The 24,148-nt window shown below is 38.0% G+C and overlaps 1 pseudogene; it reads right to left on the reverse strand.

Annotated features, from left to right (window-relative positions):
• The window catches only part of LOC118654423, a 172,786-nt pseudogene that overhangs the window by 140,716 nt on the left and 7,922 nt on the right, over positions 1 to 24,148 (reverse strand).

A 24,148-nucleotide genomic window follows, 5' to 3' on the forward strand; every position in this document is an offset into this window, starting at 1 on the left:
GGCCAGGCACCCAAGTGGGACCCTCACCCTGCTCCAGGACACCCTTCAGGGCAAACCAGCCAGCCCCCACCAGTGCACCAGGCTTCTATCCTATACAGTAAAAGGGTAATATGCAAACTGACTCTAACAGCAGAAGGACTGGGAATGGCTGGTCACTATGACACACACTGACCACCAGGGGGCAGACGCTCAATGAAGGAGCTGCCCTCTGGTGGTCAGGGTGCTCTCACATGGGGAGCTCTGCTCAGCCACAAGCCAGGCTGATGGCTGCCAGTACAGCAGTGGTGGTGGGACCCTCTCTTGCCCCCTCAGCAGCGCTAAGGATGTCCAACTGCAGTTTAGGCCTGCTCCCTGCTGGCCAGTAGACATCCCCCGAGGGCTGCCAGGGCTGCCGGAGGGATGTCTGATTGCCATCTTAGGCCCAATCCCCCGGGGAGCAGGCCTAAGCCAGCAGGTGGTCATCCCCTGAGGGGTCCCAGACTGCGAGAGGGCACAGGCCGGGCTGAGGGATACCCTCCTCCCCCCCAAGTGCACAAATTTTTGTGCACCAGGCCTCTAGTAAGTATATAAAAATATATAAGAAGCAAAGCCTTGTCCCTATCTCTAAGTTAACAGGATTAAGAAGATAAAACATGCCTTTAGAGTAAAATGTTTAAATAAAACTATAAAACAATAGGTAAATACATTCTTCCAAAAGAAATATTTGATTATTCAAAGGAGTGAAATCACTGTACCTTAAAGAGATGGTGAAGCTTCAGGAGTGTTGATAGAATATAGAAATTATCCTAGGGGACAACATTACAGGCAGGGAGAAAGTGGCATTAGAAAATGTATAGAAGTTATAATGTGTGGGATAAAATGAGGATGTTTACTAGACCATAAATTATTACGTGTTAGATAGACAGGTAGGTAGACTAAGCAAGAGAGCTAGAATATAGTTATTATGGTCAGAATATTTGTGCTCCCCCCAAAATACATGTTGAACTCCTAATGCCCAATGTGATAGTATTATTAGATTGGACCTTTGTGGGCGTATTTAAGACCTAAGGATACAAATTGAACCCTCTATGAATGGGATCAGCACCTTATGAAAGAGGTTCCTAGAGCTCCCTCACCCCTTCCACCTTGTGAGATACAGAGAGAAGACACTATGAACCAGGAAGGGGACCCTCACCAGAGAATGAGACCATAATAGCACCTTGATCTTGAACTTCTAAACTCTGATAAATAAATTTATGTTGTTTATAAGCTATCCAGTCTGTAATAGTCTGTTAAAGAAGACCCAAAAGACTAAGAAAACAGTGTAGTTTGAATGGGAGGCTGAGGTTTGGGACTTAATTTTATAAGAGACTATAAGGATTTTGCAAAGGGAAATTCCATCATGAAAATGTTTCATGAAGCCATATACGATCAAATCCTGCTACATGTATAAAACTTTTGACTAATTAAAGAGGCTGAAACCCCACTCCCTCCATTATTTTATTTTGTTTTCTACTTTATAATTTTTGGATATGTTGAATGGAACAACCTAAGTTAAAGTAGTAAAGTGGTGGTTAAGAGCTTTCCTCTTAGATGGAAATGATTGGCATTTCATCCTGGTTCTACCACTTACTAACTGAGTGATTTTTGCCAAATTATTTAATCTTACTCTTTCTCAGTTTCCTTGTTTGCTTAGTACAGATATTCATATTTTAGGGTTGTTAGGTAGATTGTTATTCTCAACTATTGAGGAAGTTCTTAGGATTTTACAATGCTTGTCACAGAGCAAGCACTTCACACAAAGGTTAGCTATTTACATATATGATTGTAGTCCCTTCTGCCAAGAGCACATGTGGCTATTTGTGTGTACAAAGTGGTTTGAGCCATGTGGTTAAAAATTCACTTTTTCAGATGAAAATCAATAAATTTAGAGAAGAGACCTTATTTATGTGTCATAAATAAGTCAACCTGAAAATATACAGCAGAGCCGAAACCGGTTTGGCTCAGTGGATAGAGCGTCGGCCTGCGGACTGAAAGGTCCCAGGTTCGATTCCGGTCAAGGGCATGTACCTGGGTTGCGGGCACGTCTCCCAGTGGGAGATGTGCAGGAGGCAGCTGATCAATGTTTCTCGCTCATCGATGTTTCTAACTCTCTATCTCTCTCCCTTCCTCTCTGTAAAAATCAATAAAATATATTAAAAAAAAAAAAAAGAATTGTCCTTTTTTTAAAAAAAAGAAAATATACAGCAGACATTTCACCAGACTAAGTTTAAACTCAGAGAATAGTCAATTCCCATTTTAACTCAGCTGGTTTTTATACATTTGGGTGAATTCTGTTGAATTCAACAATCTTTTTATAAAGAATTTCTGCCAAGTTCCAGAAGTATTTATGGTATTTATGGAGCACTGAGATAGTCAAAGTAAATACAAAGTGTGGGCCCTGTTTTCAAGGAGTCACTTCCATTGTAAGCACATATAAATAATGCCACAGGTCAAAATCCATTTTCTTCCATGAAAACTCATATAACATTTACAGAAATACATTGATCTTATAATACATGTTATTATTTCCCCCAAATCAGTGATATAAAAAGGATCAACTGTTTTTTTTGTTTTTTGTTTTCTTACATGTGAGGATATGTAAATTCAGCAGAATAATTATATTGCTTCCTTTGTTTAGAATCAGTCTTGGGATATAAAGGGCCTAAAAATTTCTAATGTTGACACTATTGTAGATATCACCCCTATCCCTCCTCCTTTGCCTACCTCCAGCCCCTTACCACTCTCTCCCTTGGCCTTCATGGGTGTGTATATATGTTCTTTAGCTAATCCCTTCACCTCCTTTATCCAGTCACCCCTATCCATTTCCCCTCTAGCACCTGACCGTCTGTTCCACATTAGACTAAAATTTTCTTAAAGTAAACTTATTGCATTGATTTTGAGCATAGTATCAAAGGACATTTCCTCTTATGAGAAAATATTAGTGCAACAAATTCCTGATTATTTGTTATGAAATACAATTGACTCCTGAACAACATGATTTTTAAGAGCATGGATTCACTTATACTTGGTATGCAGATTTTTTATGCTGAGCGAAATGTCTGTAAAAAGCTAAGATTTCACTCACATGTGGGATATAAAACCAAAGCTCATAGGCACAGACAATAGTATGGTGGTTACCAAAGGGAAGGCAGGTGGAGGGGCAGTAAAGGATAAATGGGGCCAAATATTTGGTGACAGAAGTTGACATGACTTTGGGTGGTGGGCACACAATGCAATGTACAGACCATGTATCATAGAAATTTACACTTGAAACCTATATGATCCTGGTAACCAATGTCACACCAATAAATTTCATAAATAAATAAATAAATATGAAAATTTCTTGGATATTTACAACTGCTTGAATAAAACCTTGAAGACAAACTGCATAGCCGAGAAATATAAAAAAAATAATAAAAAGTTAGATATATTATGAATGCATCACATATATGTAGATACCAGTGTATTTTATCATTCACTACCACAAAATATACACAAATCCTACATAATAAAAGGCTAATATGCAAATTGTCCCCTTGACTGGGAGTTCACTGAGAGTTCAACCAGGGGGTAGAGCTGGCCCACCAAATGCCTGCCCGTGGCCTCTCCCCCCAGCTGGCTCCACCCCCAATTGTCCCCCTCACCCTGATCAGGGGTGGGGCCAGCCGGCTGGCTGGACCCTACCCATGCACGAATTCATGCAACGGGCCTCTAGTCTATTAGAAAAAGTTAAAAGTAATCAAAAGTTATGCATACAAACACTTACTGACAATACCTGGTGCCATTTCTAATTAAGAAAAATGTAAATAGCCCTGACTGGTTTGGCTCAGTGGATAGAGCATCGGCCTGCGGACTCCAGGGTCCCAGGTTCGATTCTGGTCAAGGGCATGTACCTTGGTTGCGGGCACATACCCAGTAGGGAGTGTGCAGGAGGCAGCTGATCCATGTTTCTCTTTCATCGATGTTTCTAACTCTCTATCCTTCTCCCTTCCTCTCTGTAAAAAATCAATAAAATATATTTTAAAAAGAAAAGAAAAATGTAAACAAATATAAAGATTCAGTATTAAATCATAAGTGCATAAATTAACTCTGGTACATACTATACTATGGTAATAATTTTGTAACCAACTCCTGTTGCTATTGCACTGAGCTCAAGCTTTGGGAGTATTTGTTTAAAACACCATATGATGCTAATCATTTCCATGTGAGCAGTTGAGTCTTTCCAGGAAAATGCGTATTGCAGTAAAAGTGATTTCTTAAGTTTCTCACATATTTTTCATCATGTTTAGTGCAATGCCATAACCTTAAATAATACTGTGGGACCCATATCAAGTGTCACTAATGATGCTGGAAGCGCTCCCAAGAAGCAGAGAAAAATCATGACATTACAACAAAAAGTTGAATTGCTTGATATGTACCATAGCTATGGTTACCCTCCACTTCAAGATATATGAATCCAGCTTAGAGACCATTATAAAAATAGTAAAGAAAAATTCTTGAAGCTATCAATGCAGCTACATGAGCAGGTGCAAAAATGTTGCACATCTGCGAAATACCTTTTAATCTCATATTGAAAATTCAGCTTTCATATGAGTGCAGGATTTCTATAAGAAATGTATACCTACAGACTCTAATATGCTTTGAGAAAAAGCAAGTCATTATATGACAACCTAAAACGAAAGAAAGGTAAGGGATCTAAAGCCAAGTAATTTAATGCTAGCAAAGGACGGTTTAATAATTTTAGAAAAAAAGTTTGGCTTTAATAAGTCAACATGCTCTGGCCAGTGTTGCTCAGCTGGTTGTGGGTTTGGGTTGTGGGTTTGATACCCAGTCTAGGCGCGTACACATCGATGTTTCTCACATCCATCTCTCTCTCTCTCTCTCTCTCTCTCTCTCTCTCTCTCTCTCTCTCTCTCTCAGTAAACTTATCCTCAAGTGAGGTTTAAATATATATATATATATATTTTAAAAGTCAACATAACAGGAGAAGCAGCTTCTGTTGAACAAGAGGCACCAGACAAGTTCCCAGGTGTTATCAAGAAAGTCACTGAAGAGAAAGGATTATCTGCCAAAACAGGTTTTTAATGCAGGCAAAAGGGCTCATTTTTTTGGGGGGCGGGGCGGTTAGGGGATGCCACAAAATATATTTTTAGCATGAAGGAGAAGAAGCAATCACCAAGATTTAAGGAAGAAAGGGGATAGGCTAAGTCTACTGTTGTTGCAAATGCAGTCGGGTTTATAATCAGGACTGCCCTTATCTATAAAGCTGCTAACCCCCAAGGTTCAAAAGGAACAAATAAACACCAGTTGCCAGTCTTTGGTTGTACAAAAAGAAGTCCTAGACAATAAGAACACTTTTCTGGATTGGTCCCATCGATGTTTGTCCCTGAAGTCAGGAAGCACCTTGTCAATAAGAAACTGCCTTTTGCTGTTGTGCAAAACTGCTAGTCATTCAGAAACCCATGAGCTCAATACTGAAGGCATCGAAGTGGTCTACTTGCCCCAAACACAAGGTCTGTAATTCAGCCTCTACATTAGGGGGTCATAAGGGCCTATAAGGCTCATTACACATGATACTCTATAAAAATATTTGTCAATGCTATGAGAGAGAACTCTGAGAGAACATCATGAAAGTCTGAAGGGTTATGCCACTGAAGATGATATCATTGTTATAGAAAAAGCTGTAAGGGCAATCAAACCTGAAACAAATTCTTACAGGACAAAACTATGTCTTGATGTTGTACAAGACTTCAGAGGATTTTCAACATAGCCACTCAAGGAAATCATAAGAGATTGTAGATATGGTTTCAGGACATAGATCTTGGAGAAATTCAAAAGCTAACAGACACCATACCAGAAGAATTAACAAAATACAACTTGAGGGAGATGAGTGCTTCCAAACCAGTACACAGTGATGACAAAGACAGAGAAGAAGCAGTGCCAGAAAATGAATTGACACTAGAAAATCTGGCAAAAGAGTCTGATTACTCAAAACTGCTTTTGATTTTTTTTTTATGTCATTGACCCTCTATGATATGGTCACCAAAACTAAAGCAAATGGCGAAGAAGGATTGGTACTGTACAGAAACTTTTTTTAGAGAAATGAAAAAGTAAAAAAAGACAGAAATTTTGATGTATTTCTATAAAGTTACACCAAGTGCGCAGAACTCTCCTACTTTCCCTTCCACCTACTCCACCTCTTCTGCCTCTGCCACACCCAAGAGAGTAAGACCAATTCCTAGTCTTCATCCTTCTCCTCAACCTACTCAATGTGAAGATAACAAGGATAAAGACCTTTATGATGATCCACTTTCACTTAGTGAATAGTAAATAATCATCATGCCATACAGTTCATGAAAGTATCTGTTGTGTATGCATACGGTGTCTTCATGCCAAAGTCTAATAACTGTACTACAAGAGCTGTATGAAATCTTTTGTCATCGTCTCATTATCATCACACCACCACCACCATCATCATCATTATTATTATAACCTAAGTAAAGATTCATCATGTAGAACATCATGTGCAATACTTGTATTGAAGTAAATAGTCAAGCCTACCTGTACAGAGGCATAATGTGAGAGGTATTTAATATAAAATTAATATGTGTTAGTTTTCTTAATGTTTTATAACTTTATATTCAAGAAATTATATTACCATATAGCATGCCTCTCTCTTGTAATACAACAAGCTGTGTATCATCGCAGGCATTTTTTAAAATGTAACATTTCCAATACTGTATTGTGAATATGAATGCAATACTGTATGCTATAAAATTTTTATAATAATTTAGTCATTAGTGTATAGGCTAGGCTACTATGAATCAGTAATATCAGTTACACTTAGATACCATAAAGTAATCATATTGCTGCTGTTTCATTATCAATGCATAAAGTTATACCTGTATATAAATATAAGCTTATTTTTCACATTACTTTTACGTTTTTATGTCTAGTGTTGGTAAAACATCTGCAGTGTTTTGTATCATATAAGACAATATTGATAGGTATTGACAGACAATTCATCTTGTAAAGAGATGATGTAAACTTATGGTATTGATAAATATAGTACAGTACTGCAAATGTATTTTCTCTTTCATATAATTTTCTTAATAACATGTTCTTTTTTATAGCTTACTTTCTTATAAGAATATAGTATATAGTATATGTATAAAATATAAATATATATGTTAACCAATTGTTAATGTTATTGGCAAGGCTTCCAGTCAATAGTAGGCTATTTGTAGCTAAGTTTTTTAGGAGTCAAAAGTTACACATGGATATTTAATTGCACAGGGGGACTGGTGCCCCTAATTACCATGTTGTTCAAGCATCAATTGTATAATGTTACTTTTGTATAAATAAGTGATGAGAACCCTTGAAAGTTTTAATAATTATATTAATGATAATTTTTCCTAGGAGTCCTATCTTAGAAATCATAAGGATGGTACTGTTTTCTCTAGGATTTCCAATTAAGGTTTAGTAAAAAACATTTTTACTTCAAATAAAAAAATTGCTTTCCACAGCTAAAGATGATATTACACATCCTTCTGTTTGCATCTGAAAAATATATACATTCAATGGTATATATTTGAATATATATAACCTCATAAGGTTGAGACTTAATAATCATATGTTGTTGTTGTTGTTTCTGAGTCACAGTGTCATACTTCAAGCATTAGTGAAATTAAAATTTATACATGCACACACACCTTGGCACACAATCACACATAAATCTTTGTGGTGTTATTTGTTTTTTCAGAAGTTTGAATCCAATCATTTTTACTTCACTTACTGCTATGCTAGCATTATTCATTTTCCTTTTCAGCAATGAGATCATTAGCCTATTTGTGATCCTCAGTCTCCATGTTATAAAAAAATAAAGGTTAATGTTTGAAGAAGTCTTTAAAAGTTCAGAGATACCATTCTAAAGTCCCGATTTATGTTGATACATATATATTAAGATTATTCCCTAACTTCCAAATTAGACTTTGTCTTCTTAATAGCACTGTTGACTTTTTTAGCTATAAAATTCTTCTTTCAGTCTTGTCACATAAAGTTTTGTTGACTTGTTATTAACTAAATAAAAAAATGGGAATTATAAAACATTAAATAATTCACACTGTTGTATTTCAAGAGATTGTTTCATGTATTCATTGCAAAATTCCATTTCCACATTCTCTCAAATATGCTGATGTGATATTATATCTAAAGATATTTATTTCTCAACTGAAACGTTGGCACTACAGTGCTGTCAAATTATATCTATGTAAAGAAACTAGTCAAATTTTTAAGATGTATATACTTTTTTGGCATAAAATGAGAAACACTTTGACAAATTTCTAAATTTAGTGATGTGTGATAGAAGTAGACTGATTTATGTCAGGTATGCGAGTTGCAGAGTTCTATTTCTGATAAAAAAAAAAATCCATGCAGCCCTAAGTATGCCATTAAAACTGTGTGAGTTTCAATTTTTTAATCTAAAGATTGGATAATATAATAACTTCCCAACCTTTCTCCCAGAAATGTTTTGACTTTAAATGAGATGATTATTATGAAAAACTTTGGAGTATTCAAGATATAACTATTCAATAAGCCATAATATACCTATTGATCATTTCAGATTTGTATAAGGGCAGAGGTCTTTGTTGTGCATTCTCAATAACTGTCAACATCACTGAATGCAAGTGCCATAACTGGTGCTGAAGTTGTGTCGGTAAAGATTCCGAAACTGAATTTAGCTGGGCATGGCTTTATTTTTTTCCAAAACAAATTTGATATTACCAGGACAAATTGGAGAGAGAAAATAAAAGAATTATATTGGTGAGAAAAAACCTGAAGCAGAGGAAACACGGGAGAGATGAGAAGTGAGTAGTAGGGCCTTGGAAAAAATGCTCTCTGGAATCTTTGCACTTTATAAAATACTTCTCTTTTTTTGCCCATACATACACCTCCCCAGGCATACTCACCACCTCACACAAAAGTGCCACCCTTAGGAAATTATTGTACCAAGTATCTTATAATGATAGTTATATATTTACTGATGAGGAAAACAACCGTTAGGCTAAATATAGTGAGGGTATGTAACCATTTAACTCTGAATCTTTCAGCTGATTTCAATTCATCTCACTTCAACAACATTCATAAATCACTTCTGTTGTGACACATGCAATGCTAGTTATTAAGAAACAAAAAAAAAAATGATCAAAACAAAGCTCCCACCCTTTAGAAACTTGGAAGAGCGGATCACATTAAACCTTGAGTGGGATACATTTCAAGAAACCACAGTATGAGTAAGAATCAAGAGGGCAAATAGCCACTTTAAAGACCAAAGGCAAGGAAGGCAATAAAACAAATATATTTTATAAATGCCATATTAACTATAATTTAATGACCCTGTGGGAACTTAATACTAATAGAGAGAAAAAGAATTATCTGTATATCTTAGGTATGATGCCTTATAAATGACTAGCTGGGATGATAATCAGTAAACCTAGAGAGAAATTCTCTATAAAGTTTCCATCAGCAAGTCTTTGATGGAAAAAAAGTGATTAGGATAAGCAAAACAACAAAATCAGTTCATCTATTGCCCTTATTAAACTGTGGCCATACTGACAGTACAGAAGAGAAGAGTTAATCTCAATATTGTCAGCCTTAAGTATTATTAAAATTAAAGACTCTGGAAGGTTTCATGAACATAAATGCTTTATAGCAAGAATCATTAAGTTATAAGAAAGTGGGCATAAAGCACATACCCATAGGAAAGCCATGTGAAATATGAAAGAGAATATTATAATAATAGACGAGATATAAAGAGGTGATGCCGAGAGCTAAGCCTTCTGCCTGCCAAACTTTAAGAATCATCAGCCAAAATGTCCCCATGGTCTCTCCTCTGTGAGTGTCCTGTTAAAGAAAACTGTGACTAGCATCATTGTGAAAATCCACTTCCTTACATAATTCCACATCAGTTCATTCTGTCCATTGTCCGAGAACCTGGGCCAAGAGGACACACCATAGTGTGGATTTGTGCACATGTTAATCTATTGGTGAGGAAGAAGTCCTATCACTTGGCATGAAAACGGGGCAAGTAACAGTGACACTATATTTTATCAGGAGCAAGACAAAGGAGGGAGGGTGAAGTAATACAGGCTTTCCATCAGGCTTAATTCTATTTCAGTTAGCTACAGGTATCTGATTTTGGAACATGCATTGCAAGTGGTTTGTGTATGTTCGTGCACAGACCTGGGCCTGCATGTTTTTCACTAAAACAGATAAAAAGCCACTCTTAGTGCTGAACCACCCACTTGCACAACCAGCTGGAACTTTAACTATGCCTTTAATAATTAAAGCAATTTTTGTGGTTATATCCACAGAAACAATCATTTATATGTATCTAGATTGGAGTCGATTGCATCATTTGAACCATATATTTATTGGTGTTTTAGGTGGTGAATGCACATGTACTAGAAGTCTCAGGGAAAAAAAACATAGAAAAATAGATCACTGGCTTGGCCAGTGTGGCTCAATTCTTGGGGGTCGACGCATGAACCATGTGGTCACCAGTTAGATTCCCAGTCAAGGAACATGCCTGGGTTGCAGGCTCGGTTCTTGGTAGGTGGCGTGCAAGAGTCAGCCGATTGATGTTTCCCATGCTTCCTCTCCCTTCCTTTCTCTAAAATAAATAAAACATCTATATTTTTTAAAAAAATATATCACTGCTATTCAGTAACAAGCACTGGAAGTAAATATATTACTCTGACTTCATCTGTAATGTCTACTTCTATTCTACACATAGTATAATGTATAAGCCTTTAGCTTGAACCCCATTAAAGAAAGCTCATTATCATATGAATTTTTATATATTTATTTCCAACTAGAGGCCCGGTGCACGAATTCTTGCACCAGTGGGGTCCCTTGGCCTGGCCTGTGGGACTGGGCCAAAACCGGCTCTCTGACATCCCACAAGAGGTCCCGGATCACGAGAAGGCACAGGCCAGGCTGAGGGACCCCACTGGTGCATGATTGGGGCCAGGGAGGAATGCGAGAGGTTGGCCAGCCAGGGAGGGACTGCAGGAGGACTCCATGGCTGAACCCCAACAGCAAGCTAACCTACTGGTTGGAGTATCTGCTTCCTGGTGGTCAGTGCACGTCATAGCAACTGGTCGACCAGTTGGCTGGCCCCTGGTGGTTAGTGCACATCATAGCGAGCAGTTGAGCAGCCTTAGCATATCATTAGTATGTTATGCTTTGATTGGTTGAACGGCTGACCAGACAACCAGACACTTAGCATACTAGGCTTTTATTATATAGGATAATACCCCTATATTTGAATGCAAAGCACACCCTCCATAAATCAAGAGCGTAACAAAAATTCTCAACTAATGGAATGTTCCCTTTTGTATCATTCAAGTTTTGTTCAGAAAGGAGAGTTTATATATTTTAAATATAAAGATTATTTAAAAGGATATTTGCCCTTATAGAATGGTGGAAGCTGATTAAACAGCCTATGTTCACATGTTAATTCCATGTCTGTTGCCCGAGTCTTGAAATCTGCAGGGGAGAGGAGATAGAAGTGTAGTGGGAATAGTAAAAAGCAAACCAGAAACTGCAAGAATAAACAGAATCTCACAATCATGCACTGAAATCTGCATGAGTACCTCACAGAACTACAAACACACCTGGCCTAGGAGTAAGAGAACCTGAAGGAAGAGATCCCATGGGAACTGAAGGAGCTGCTGCCTCATGCCAATAACGTGAGTTGGAAGACAAGAAATAGCAACCATGAGATGCAACAGCACTTCCTATCCTGAATCGATCTCCTGTGCCTTCAAATCCGGTGTAAAATATTTTTTGGGTCCAAATACACCCAGAACTATGCAGAAAAGGGGATTCTGAAAGAGTTCCAATTTAGCCAAGTGACACAATGCAAATCTACCACACCTGTACTTCACTTTGAAGAAAAAGAGGTAAATAATATGAAACCAAGTAGATATGGTTACATTTTAGTTTTGTCTTTTTTAATCAGTGAGCATTTGGATCATTATACATTCAGATACAGCCTTATGGGGAATTTTAAGTTCAGAAGATATTTGTGTCATAAGTGTTCTGAAAGGTCATTTACTACACTCATTTGATTCTTCAATGACCACTACAATACAATGGTGACATAATCACATAAACCCTGCTTAAGCATCTCCAATGTGGGGAAACTTACTATCTCTTTTTTGGACTAAGATAATACTTTAAAAATTCTTTCTTATTTTAAAAATGTGTTCATTGCTATTCATCTTCCACTTTTAAGCCTATGTAAACCCTCTGCAGTCTTAAAAAGTAAGTGGGCTTTTTTGTCTTCCACACAATATCTTTTCAAGTATTTTTAAAATAGTTTTAGGACTCTTCAAATCTCTACTGTAAGCATCCATAATTCCTTGAAATATTTTTATGTCAGTTGGCTCACATTATGTGGTCATCATCATAGGGTCAGGTTCTCTTATTTTCTCTGCCTTTCACAATTTTATCTTCATGGATGTGTCCTCTGAGATTCCAGTCCCTAAGGCATCCCTGACCAAAACAGAAAAACATCAGTTGTCTGGCTTTCTATTTCTCAATTTAGTTGGGTTCACATGAAGTCATCTTTACAGTTTTACCATCATTTCAAAGAGGAAGGCAATCTGATACAACAGAATGTAGATTTTGGAATTCTGGTTTTGAAACTTACTGCTTATGTGATTATTTTTAAAGATTTTTAAATTGATATTTTAGAGAGAGAAGAGGGAGAAGGATAAATAGAGAAAACATTGATATGAGAATGGAACATCAACTGGCTGCCTCCTGCATGTCACCTCCCAGGAAACAAGCCCAAAATCCAGGTATATGTTCAGACTGGGAATCAAACTGGCAACCTTTCTGTGCATGGGATGATGCCCAATCAACTGAGCCACACCAGCCAGGGTAGGTTATGTGATCTTAAATAAATCACTAATTTACATGTGTTGGTTTCTTCAAATTGGGAATACTCTTATCTACTTACCAGGAGTATTATGAAAAATAAATAAGATCAGATATAGATGCACCTGGCATGGGCCCTCGAACATGGCCAACACCCAAAACAATTGTGCATTAACAGTAACACATAGAATTCATAGAACACATTAGAGAAAGACCTGCTCCATTAAAAAAAAAAAGAAGAAGGTAAATAAGTAAGGCTTGCCCTTTTCTGGACCAAAACTTGATTCTATGTTATTTATATCGAGGAAGATATTTCTAAAATATGTACTGGTTTATTTAAAAAAAAAAACTATTTACTAAAAACCTACTATAGTAAGTCAACCTCCATAAACCATGAGTTGTAAATACAACAGAGAAAATGAATAAATTATATTCTTACCTTTGCAAAGTTTATGTTCTAGTGAATGAAATATTGAGAGGCAGGAGACTATAGGCAATAAACAAACAAATGTATGGAATATAATGAACAACATAAACTGATGAACAAAAACAGATCCAGAGACAGAGAAGCATCGACCAGACCATCAAATCTCAGAGGGAAGGTAGGGGAAGGTGGAGGTAAGGGGGAGAGATCAATCAAAGGACTTGTATGCATGCATATAAGCCTAACCAATGGACACAGACAACAGGGGGTGAGGGCATGAATGGGGAGGTTAGGGGGATAATGAGGGGATAAGGACACATACGTCATACCTTAATAAAAAAATTTAAAAAAACACAAAAACAAATTTATAAGACAATGGAGAGTGATTTGTTATAGAGAAATCAGAACAGTTTAATGTGAGATAATAACTAGACAGCAGAAATAGGAAATCTGTCTTAGAAATAATAGTCAAAGAAGAAAAATATGGGGAGAACCAAGATGGCGGCATAGGTTAACGCTGGAGTTTGCTGCTTTGAACAACTACTTCAAAAGTGAAACCAAAAAACGGAAGGGACATCACCCAGAACCACAGGAACGCTGGCTGAGTGGAAGTCCTACAACTAGGAGGAAAGAGAAACGCATACGGACACTCAGAGGAGGCACAGTGCTGAAGTCAAATTCTGAGGTGCGGCGTGTGCGGAGCGGGCTGGCGGCGGAGGGCGCGGTTGGCGTTTTCAATCGGGAGGGAGTCGCAGAATCTGAGCTCCAGATCCAGGCGAGTCTTTAGGGACCCAGACTCAAACGGGAGAAGTGGGACTGTCTGGCTTCAGTCAGAGCGAGTGCAGCTTTCTCTCTGAGCTTTGCAGCGGGGGCTGGGACTCAGAGAGGCAGAGCCCCTGGGGACAGGACTGAGAGCCGCCATAACTGCTCTCTCTGGCCCACCCTGTTGATCCTGTTCGACCCACCCTGCGCAAGCCCTGCACACAGGCATTTGCCGGATAGCCTCAGGCAAAGGCTAGATTAGCACCTCCCTAGAGGACAGAAGTTCTCTCACTGCTGACACAGCTGATTCTCATAGCCACTTGGCCTGGAGGTCAAACCCTCCCTGGAATTAGCTACAACAATCAAGATTTAACTATAAGACTGTGAACAAAGACCACTAGGGGGTGCACCAAGGAAGCATAACAAAATGCGGAGACAAAGAAACAGGACAAAATTGTCAATGGAAGATATAGAGTTCAGAACCACACTTTTAAGGTCTCTCAAGAACTGTTTAGAAGCCGCCGATAAACTTAATGAGATCTACAAGAAAACTAATGAGACCCTCGATGTTATATTGGGGAACCAACTAGAAATTAAGCATACACGGACTGAAATAACGAATATTATACAGACTCCCGACAGCAGACCAGAGGAGCGCAAGAATCAAGTCAATGATTTGAAATGCGAGGAAGCAAAAAACACCCAACCGGAAAAGCAAAATGAAAAAAGAATCCAAAAATGCGAGGATAGTGTAAGGAGCCTCTGGGACAGCTTCAAGTGTACCAACATCAGAATTATAGGGGTGCCAGAAGAAGAGAGAGAGCAAGATATTGAAAACCTATTTGAAGAAATAATGACAGAAAACTTCCCCCACCTGGTGAAAGAAATGGACTTACAGGTCCAAGAAGCGTGGAGAACCCCAAACAAAAGGAATCCAAAGAGGACCACACCAAGACACATCATAATTAAAATGCCAAGAGCAAAAGATAAAGAGAGAATCTTAAAAACAGCAAGAGAAAGAAACTCAGTTACCTACAAGGCAATACCCATAGGACTGTCAGCTGATTTCTCAACAGAAACTTTGCAGGCCAGAAGGGAGTGGCAAGAAATATTCAAAGTGATGAATACCAAGAACCTACAACCAAGATTACTTTATCCAGCAAAGCTATCATTCAGAATTGAAGGTCAGATAAAGAGCTTCACAGATAAGGAAAAGCTAAAGGAGTTCATCACCACCAAACCAGTATTATATGAAATGCTGAAAGGTATCCTTTAAGAAGAGGAAGAGGAAGAAAAAGGTAAAGATACAAATTATGAACAACAAATATGCATCTATCAACAAGTGAATCTAAGAATCAAGTGAATAAATAATCTGATGAACAGAATGAACTGTTGATTATAATAGAATCAGGGACATAGAAAGGGAATGGACTGACTATTCCTGGGGGGGAAAGGGGTGTGGGAGATGCGGGAAGAGACTGGACAAAAATCGTGCACCTATAGATGAGGACAGTGGGTGGGGAGTGAGGGTGGAGGGTGGGGCGGGAACTGGGAGGAGGGGAGTTATGGGGGGGAAAAAAAGAGGAACAAATGTAATAATCTGAACAATAAAGATTTAATTAAAAAAAAAGAAAATAGTCAAAGAAGACTATTTACAGGTGGTGATAATTGAGTGAAACCTGAAGAATTGAAAGGAGCAGTCTAGGAAAATGTATCATGAGCTAGAGGACAATAGGGACCAGACAATGCAGGGTCTTACAGGTTGTATTATTAAAAATTGTCAACTGATTTTGACAAAGGAGCACAGGAAATACAATGGAGCAAAGTTAGTCTTCAACAAATAATGCTGAAATAACTGGATCTCTGCTTGCAAAAAAATTAATCTAAGAGAAGATAGCTTTCACAATATTTAACTCAAATATGAATAACAGGCCTAAATGTAAAACGTAAAACTTCTAGAAGATAACAGAATAAAACCTAGATAGCCTTGGGTTTGGTGATGACTTTTTAGACACAATACCAAAGGAATGACGCATGAAAGAAATAATAGATAAGCTGGACTTCATTAAAATTAAAATCTTACGTCTGCAAAAGATAATGTAAAGAGAATGGGATGACATAACTACAAATTGGGAGCAAATATTTGCAAAAGACACAACTAATAAAGGACTGTTAACCAAAATATGTAAAAATCAATTATAACCCAATAAAAATGGGCCAACGACTTTAACAAATACCATATATACATATGGAGAGACAGAGAGAAAGGTGACAAAAAAGCATATCAAAAGAGGCTCCACATCATGTCATCAAGGAAATTAAAAACAACAATGAGATACCACTGCACACCTATTAGAATGGCCAAAATCTGGAACACTGACAACATTAATGCTGGTGAGTATGTAGAGCACCAAGAAATCTCATTCATCCCTAGTGGGAATGCAAAATTATACCACTACTTTTAAAGACAATTGGATAGTTTCTTACAAAACTAAACATACACTTAATGTAGTATCCAGCAATCATGCTCCTTGGTATTCACCCAAAGGTGTTGAAAACTTATGTCCACACAACAACCTGCACACGGATGTTTATAGTAGCTTTATTCACAGTTGCCAAAACTTGGATGCAACCAAGGTATCCTTCAGTAGGTGAATAAATAAACATACTTTAGTATATCCAGATAGTGGAATATTACTCAGTGCTTAAAAGAAATGAGCTATATCAAGACATGAAAAGACATGGAGAAAATGTAAACACAAATTGCTAAGTGAAGGAAGCTAATCTGAAAAGTCTATATACTATATAATTCCAACAACATGACATTCTGGAAAAGTCAAGACTACAGACACAGTATAAAGTTCAGTGATGGCCAGGGGTTGAGGGTGTAGAAAAGAATAAATAGGCAGCACACAGAGGAAATTTAGGGCAGTGAAAATGCTCTGTATAGAACCATAATTATGGATACATGTCATTCATTATATATTATACATTTGCCCAAATGCATAGAATGCACAGCACCAAGAGTGAACCATAATGTAAACTATAGACTTTTGGTAATTATGATGTATCAATGTAGGTTCATCAATTGTAACAAATGCACCATTCTGGTAAATGATGTTGATAATGGGGGAGGTTACACATGTGTGGAAACTTGGGGCATATGGAAATTCTGTAACTTCCCCTCAATTTTGCCATGAATCTAAAAATAGTCTCAATAACAATAATCCTATATAATAAAAGCTTAATATGCTAAGTGTCTGACTGTTTCTTCGACTGTTTGACTGGTCGCTATGACACGCTCTAACCACCAGGGGCAGATGCTCCGACTGGTAGGTTAGCTTGCTGCTGGGGTCTGGGCCAATGGGGACTGGGCAAGACGGACCGGACATACCCTGGAGCCCTCGAGCGGTCCCTCCCTGGCCCTGATCCTGCATTGGTGGGGTCCCTAGGCCTGGCCTGTGCCCTCTTGCAATCTGGGACCCCTCGGGGCATGTAAGAAAGCAGGTTTCCACCCGATCCCCGCAGGCCAGGCCGTGGGACCCCACTGGTGCACGAATCTGTGCACCAGGCCTCTAGTTAATAATAAAAGAAAGTCTCGTGTGTTTCAAAGGTCAGTGTGCTCTAGAGCAACAGTGAAAAGAGGGATGCCAATAGGAGGCTACTGCAGTAATTTAAGTCAAAGGAAAGAGAAAACAATGACTTGAGCTTAGGTGTTAGTAGTGGACATGGAGAAAACCCAAATGGATTTGGGATATATTTTAAAGATTGAATGAATAAAATGTGGCAATAGTAAATGTTTTTGGGAGTGGTGAGAAGAGAGATGAGGAAAAAAGAAGATTTTAAACCCTCAAGAAAGATTAATTCCCTACCAGCCTTCCCTTTGAATACTAAGTGCTTATGTAAGACAGGAATGTAACAACTATTCAGTGAATGAAGAATGCATGCATTTATTTTTACTACATATTTTCATTCTCAAACCATTTTCTTTTTCTTTCTTATTTTTGGCTGCTGTTAATAAGTTATGCAAGAATGAAGGCTTTATTTGCTTGTTTTTTTAAGTGATAAGGATTAGCAAAACTTATGCTTTATGAAGAAATATTGAATATCACATTCAAAGTTTTATTAGGGTCATCCTCTATGCTTTATGTGTTTTATGGATTGACAATATTCAGTGAGCTGTGAATTAAAATTTAGACTGTGATTCAGTTTTATTGGACAAAGAGCTTTCATCAACAAATTGTATAATTTTAGGAAATTTCCTTAACATTGTAACTCATTTTACTTATCTTAGTAAAGGGAATAAATAATATTATTGTATCTGATAAGCTTTTCTCTAGGAAAATAACCAATAAGAATGATCATTGAATGCAGTATGCAATATTATAATGCTTTGTGAAATAAAGATGGGTGAAATCACTCTGCAAATGGACATGAAAAGAATAACAAGAAATAGCCCCTTTTATTCTTTTTTTTTTTTAATGGATTGATTTTGGACAGTTCCACCATTGCTTTATTCTTTGAACATTTCACATTCCTATTCACACAAAGCTAACTTTTCTACTTTGTGAATGAAGAATTTCTCTGAATGTCATAGGTTGGGAGTAATTTCTTCTTGTCTGATGTTCTAATGGCTCAGCTCTGATGAAAGCTTCTTGAAGCACTTTGTGTTCACTTTTGTACCATCAGAGTCTTTCTCTCTAATGTCCTTTCTTGTGATGCATAGCACAAAGAACTTTCTTTTATACAGTGTAACAATGGATAAAATAATAGGAATAACACCTATTTATTATCATTTTCAATATCACTTTAGCAATTACCATTCATTGAGTAATTGTGGTGCTCTTGGCACCATATACACATTGATTAAATTAGATCTCGATAATGACCTGTAAAATCAGCATCTAAAAAGGCATATTTTTATTTTTCTAAGTAAGGAGATCATGTAACTCAGCTATAAAGTAAAAGTGCTGAGTACACAGATCTGTCTGATAATAAAGTGCACTCTCTTTTCAATCATCTCAGGACATTTTAAGATAGAAACTATCACTCTACACATTAAGCTGTCAATCAAAAATAAAATAGATCTCATTAATTAATGATCATCTAAGAATACAAAGAGTACATTCAGAAAATCCAAAAGCATGTGCTTATATTTACTTGTAGCCTCTGTGCTAAAAGTTCTCAAAGTGGGAGCCTATAAAACACTGGTGCTCTGAAAACAGTACCAGGGTATTCTACTCCTAATTAAATAACAGTGATGCCTTCCTAATCCACAGAAAAATCAGGCTAATTAATAGAATTTCTTTTCATTTGAACAGATTTCCCCCACATATCAGCACTTACAATTCCAATAGATGATCAATTTATTTTGGTCTTTCTATATCTAATCTTGCCCTTCTTCATTTTCCACTCTGCAGAGTGATTTTTTTAAAAGAAAAAAAATAGATCTGTTTACATCACTCTCTTGCTTAAAATCCAGCAGTAACTTCCCTTTGTTCTTGGGATAAAATCCATAATCCTAACCTACTCTCCTCTCTCTGAATTTAATGTTGTATTTATCTTCTCTTGCTCTATTCTCCAGCTTCACTGGCCTCAGAGTTTCTAAAATTGGCCATGGCTCTCTTTTGTTTGCAAGACAAAGACTTCCTTCAAGGTAGCTTAATTAAAAGAAGACTTAATATATATATATATATATATATATAATTTATTTATTTTTTACAGAGAGGAAGGGAGAGAGATAGAGAGTTAAAAACATCGATGAGAGAGAAACATTGATCAGCTGCCTCCACTGGGGATGTGTCCACAACCCAGGTACATGCCCTTGACCGGAATCGAACCTAGGACCCCTCAGTCCGCAGGCCGATGCTCTATCCACTGAGCCAAACCGGTCTCGGCGAAGACTTATTTTTATAACAAGTGATTTCACCTCATCTAAGGGTGGAAACAAGGAATAGCTGGACCTCACTGCACTAAAACCAGTGGTTCTCAACCTTGGCTGCACATTAGAATCACCTGGGAATCTTTTTAAAATCCTGATTTCTGGGCCTCATCCTCCGGAAATTCTGTTTCTTTGTTACTAATGTTGTGGCCCCAGCCCATAAGAAAGAAACAGAATTTCCGGAGGATGAGGCCCAGAAATCAGGATTTTAAAAAGATTCCCAGGTGATTCTAATGTGCAGCCAAGGTTGAGAACCACTGACTAAAACTATGAACCAATGCAACTCTTACCTCAAACATTTCCTAGTGCCTCCTCTCTACCCCCCTATCATCACCCCTATAGTCTGAGCACTAGTGGGTGGCACTTCATCCCACCTTCTATTCAGTCCCAGAAGCAGTGGCAACTCTGGAAGCTGTTCATACTATCTCTTCACTTTTGTTTTCCCCATCTTAGAAGTAACAACTGGTTTTCCTAGCTTCCCCCACACACACTTTTTTTTTTTTTTTTTTTTTGCTTCTCCAGCTTTCCAACAGCAATGTACCAAATTCCCTGAATTAAATCCCTTCTATATACACACTTTTTTTTTTTTTGCTTCTCCAGCTTTCCAACAGCAATGTACCAAATTCCCTGAATTAAATCCCTTCTATATAAAAATAAATAAATAAATAAATAAATAAATAAATAAATAAATAAATAAATAAAATTGGCGATGGCTTCTCACAGCCCCAGGATCTTTCTATACAGTGTTCTCTACCTAAAATATCTCATTCTCCCTTTGTTTGATTAACACCTCTCTATCGTTCATGTTTCAACTTTAACGCATCTTCCATTGCCGCTTAAAGGCTCCCCTAGGCTTTCTTAATTTATGTCACTCACCATGATTGTAGTTTAACAGTTTACTGTTAATTATTTTTTGGTCTCTCTTCCATGCTATACCCTAAGCTCTAAGAGAGTGGGGATCACTCATTCACACTTATCATTCATGCTTATCACATGCATGGAATATATTCATTATTCAGTAAACATTTAGTGAATGAATAAATGAGACTCAGAAAATAGCACTGAAAAACTCAGCTTTATCTAATTTACACTTTTCCATGGACCTTATTTTGTATGAGTATGTATCAGGTAAAAGAGCACCCTATATCTGAAAGCAGCAAAGAGAAACAACAAATTAAATCAGTGATCATCAGTGTATTTTGTATAAATCTCTCCTATGGGTAACGAAAATGTATTTAGACATTCTTAAGTATAAACATACTTTTACACACACTGTATTTTTAATAGGGTTCCAGACTCAGCAGAAACATTTCAGGGTGTCAAAAATTAATGAATAGAGTACCTAGATCAATAGAAGATTGCCAACTGCAAGATTGCACCATAAAGTAAATTTTGTGATTAATGCTTGTTATGTGTTTATTATGCACTTGGCCCTTTTCTGGGTACCACAATCTGTTCTTCAAAACTCTATAACTATTATTATCCACTTGTTATAGATGAGTTTCTGATAGGTTAAATAATTAGTGTAAACTCAAGAGATTCAAAATTGGTTCAAATTCCAAAGCCTATGCTCTTCTCAATATACCCAATTGCCTCTCTTGCCCTATGAATCTGTTCATTGTTTTTTTTATACCTTAGCCACTAGCTAAAATTTGATAGAACCATACTGTTTTATCAAATTTTTCAATACTTAGTTGGTATAATAGAAAGATATACTAAATTAATATATGTAAAGACTTTATACCATAAAAATGCAAATATTAGTAATACTAAAATTAATAGATACATTAAATGCAATTTCAATTATAACCCAAGAGTTATGTATTAGTAAATGTATATTTGCTTATTTTTAGAACAAAAATAATTTCAGGTTCATTTGGAAGTGATAAAAATAATCAAGAAAATAAACACAATAGTTAAGTCACTGGCTTTATTAGATATCAGAATATTCTATAAAACAACTATAATCAAATAAATATGGTATTGCTGTAGGAATAGAAAAATGTATCAGTGGAACTTAGTAAAGAATTCAGAAAATTATTTTAGGATTAATGGGAATTTAACACACAAGGGTAGGCAAAATTAGGTTTACAGTTGTTTGTATGGAAAGTAATACAATAATTAATAAATCATAATACAAGAATAAATTCTGTATTTTTAGCACTCACAACTGCAAACCTACTTTTTCCCATGCGATATATAGATAGAATTTCAAGTAAGTAATGAAATAATGGCTTATTTAATACTAGAGGCCTGGTGCACAAAAATTTGTGCACTCAGGGGGGTCCCTCAGCCCGGCCTGTGCCCTCTCATAGTCTGGGACCCCTCAGGGGATGACCACCTGCTGGCTTAGGCCCACTCCCTGGGGGATTGGGCCTAAGCTGGCAGTCAGACATTCCTCTGGCAGCCCGGGAACCCCCGGGGGATGCCTACTTGCCAGCGGGAAGCAGGCCTAAGCTGCAGTCGGACATCCTTAGCACTGCTGAGGAGGCAGGAGAAGCTCCCGTCACCACCGCTGTACTGGCAGCCATCAGCCTGGCTTGTGGCTGAGCAGAGCTCCCCCTGTGGGAGCGCACTGACCACCAGGGGGCAGCTCCTGCACTGTGTGTCTGCCCCCTGGTGGTCAGTATGTGTCATAGTGACCAGTCATTCTGCTGTTAGGATCAATTTGCATATTACCCTTTTATTATATAGGATAGAGGCCAGCTGGTTTGCCCTGAAGGGTGTCCTAGATCAGGTAGGGGTCCCACTGGGGTGCCTGGCCAGCCTGGGTGAAGGGCTGAGGGTTGTTTTCAGGCTGGCCACAGCCCCTTCAGGGTGAGGGGTCCTGCTGGGGTGCCTAGCCAGTCTGGGTGAGGGGCTGATGGCTGTTTGCAGACTGGCCAAGTCCCCCAGGGGGGACCCTCACCCCATGAGGGTGTGGCCAGCCTTGGTGAGTGGCTGATGGCTGTTTTCAGGCTGGCCAAGCCCCCCAGCGGGGACCCTCACCCCATGAGGGTGTGGCCATCCTGGGTGAGGGCCTCATGGCTGTTTGCAGGCTGGCCATGGCCCCCAGCCACCCAAGCTCTCAGTGGAGGCTGGCTGGAAGCAGGTATCTGGGATTTATTTATCTTCTATAATTGAAACTTTGTTGCCTTGAGCGACGCTACAGCAAGCCAGGGCAGGCGGGAAGCTTGGCTTCCTCCATCGCTGGGGCAACCAAGCCTCCTGCTTGCTCCAGCTCCGTGTCTTCCAGCTGCCATCCTAGTTGGGTTAATGTGCATATAGTTGCTTTGATTGGCTGGTGGGCGTGGCTTGGGGGCGTAGCAAAGGTGCGGTCAATTTGCATGTTTCTCTTTTATTAGATTAGATGTGCTATAAGCACAACTGGCTTGTTTTTTGTAAGAATATGATTTAGAAACCTATTCCTGAATATACCAAAATAAAAACATGTGTAAAGAAAATGTAAAATAAAGATCTTCAAATATGTATGAGAATAAATATGTAACTTAGTAGTAGATAAAAAGTCCTTCATCAAGATAATAAATACACTTAAAATTTGTAAAAGGATACAAAGTACACTTCAATTTGTCAAACATTAATGACTTTTCTAAGGCAAAGAAACGTATAAAACAAAATCAATACACAAAAATAAATTTAATGTAGAAGACAAGTAAAGGTGCAATACCTATACAAATGCTTCTCAAATTTTAAGGAGATCTTATTAAAATACTAGAGCCCAGTGCAGGGGGTGGGGGGCCTGTCAGCCCGGCCTGCGCCCTCTCACAGTCCAGGAGCCCTTGGGGGATGTCCTGCGGGGAGCAGACCTAAGTCGTGAGTTGGACATCCTTAGCACTGCCAAGGAGGCAGTCTTCTGGTCTTCTGGCTGAGCTGTGCTCACACTGTGGGAGGGCACTGACTACCAGGGGGCAGCTCCTGTGTTGAGCATCTGCTCCCTGGTGGTCAGTGCTCATCATAGTGACCAACTGGTTGTTTGGCATTTTGCCGATTTGCATATTATCTTTTTATTATATAGGATTATTATATATTATAGATTCTGATACAGTAGAGCA

The sequence above is a fragment of the Myotis myotis genome, unplaced genomic scaffold (assembly GCF_014108235.1).
Source record: "Myotis myotis isolate mMyoMyo1 unplaced genomic scaffold, mMyoMyo1.p scaffold_m19_p_4, whole genome shotgun sequence".
NCBI lineage: Eukaryota > Metazoa > Chordata > Mammalia > Chiroptera > Vespertilionidae > Myotis > Myotis myotis.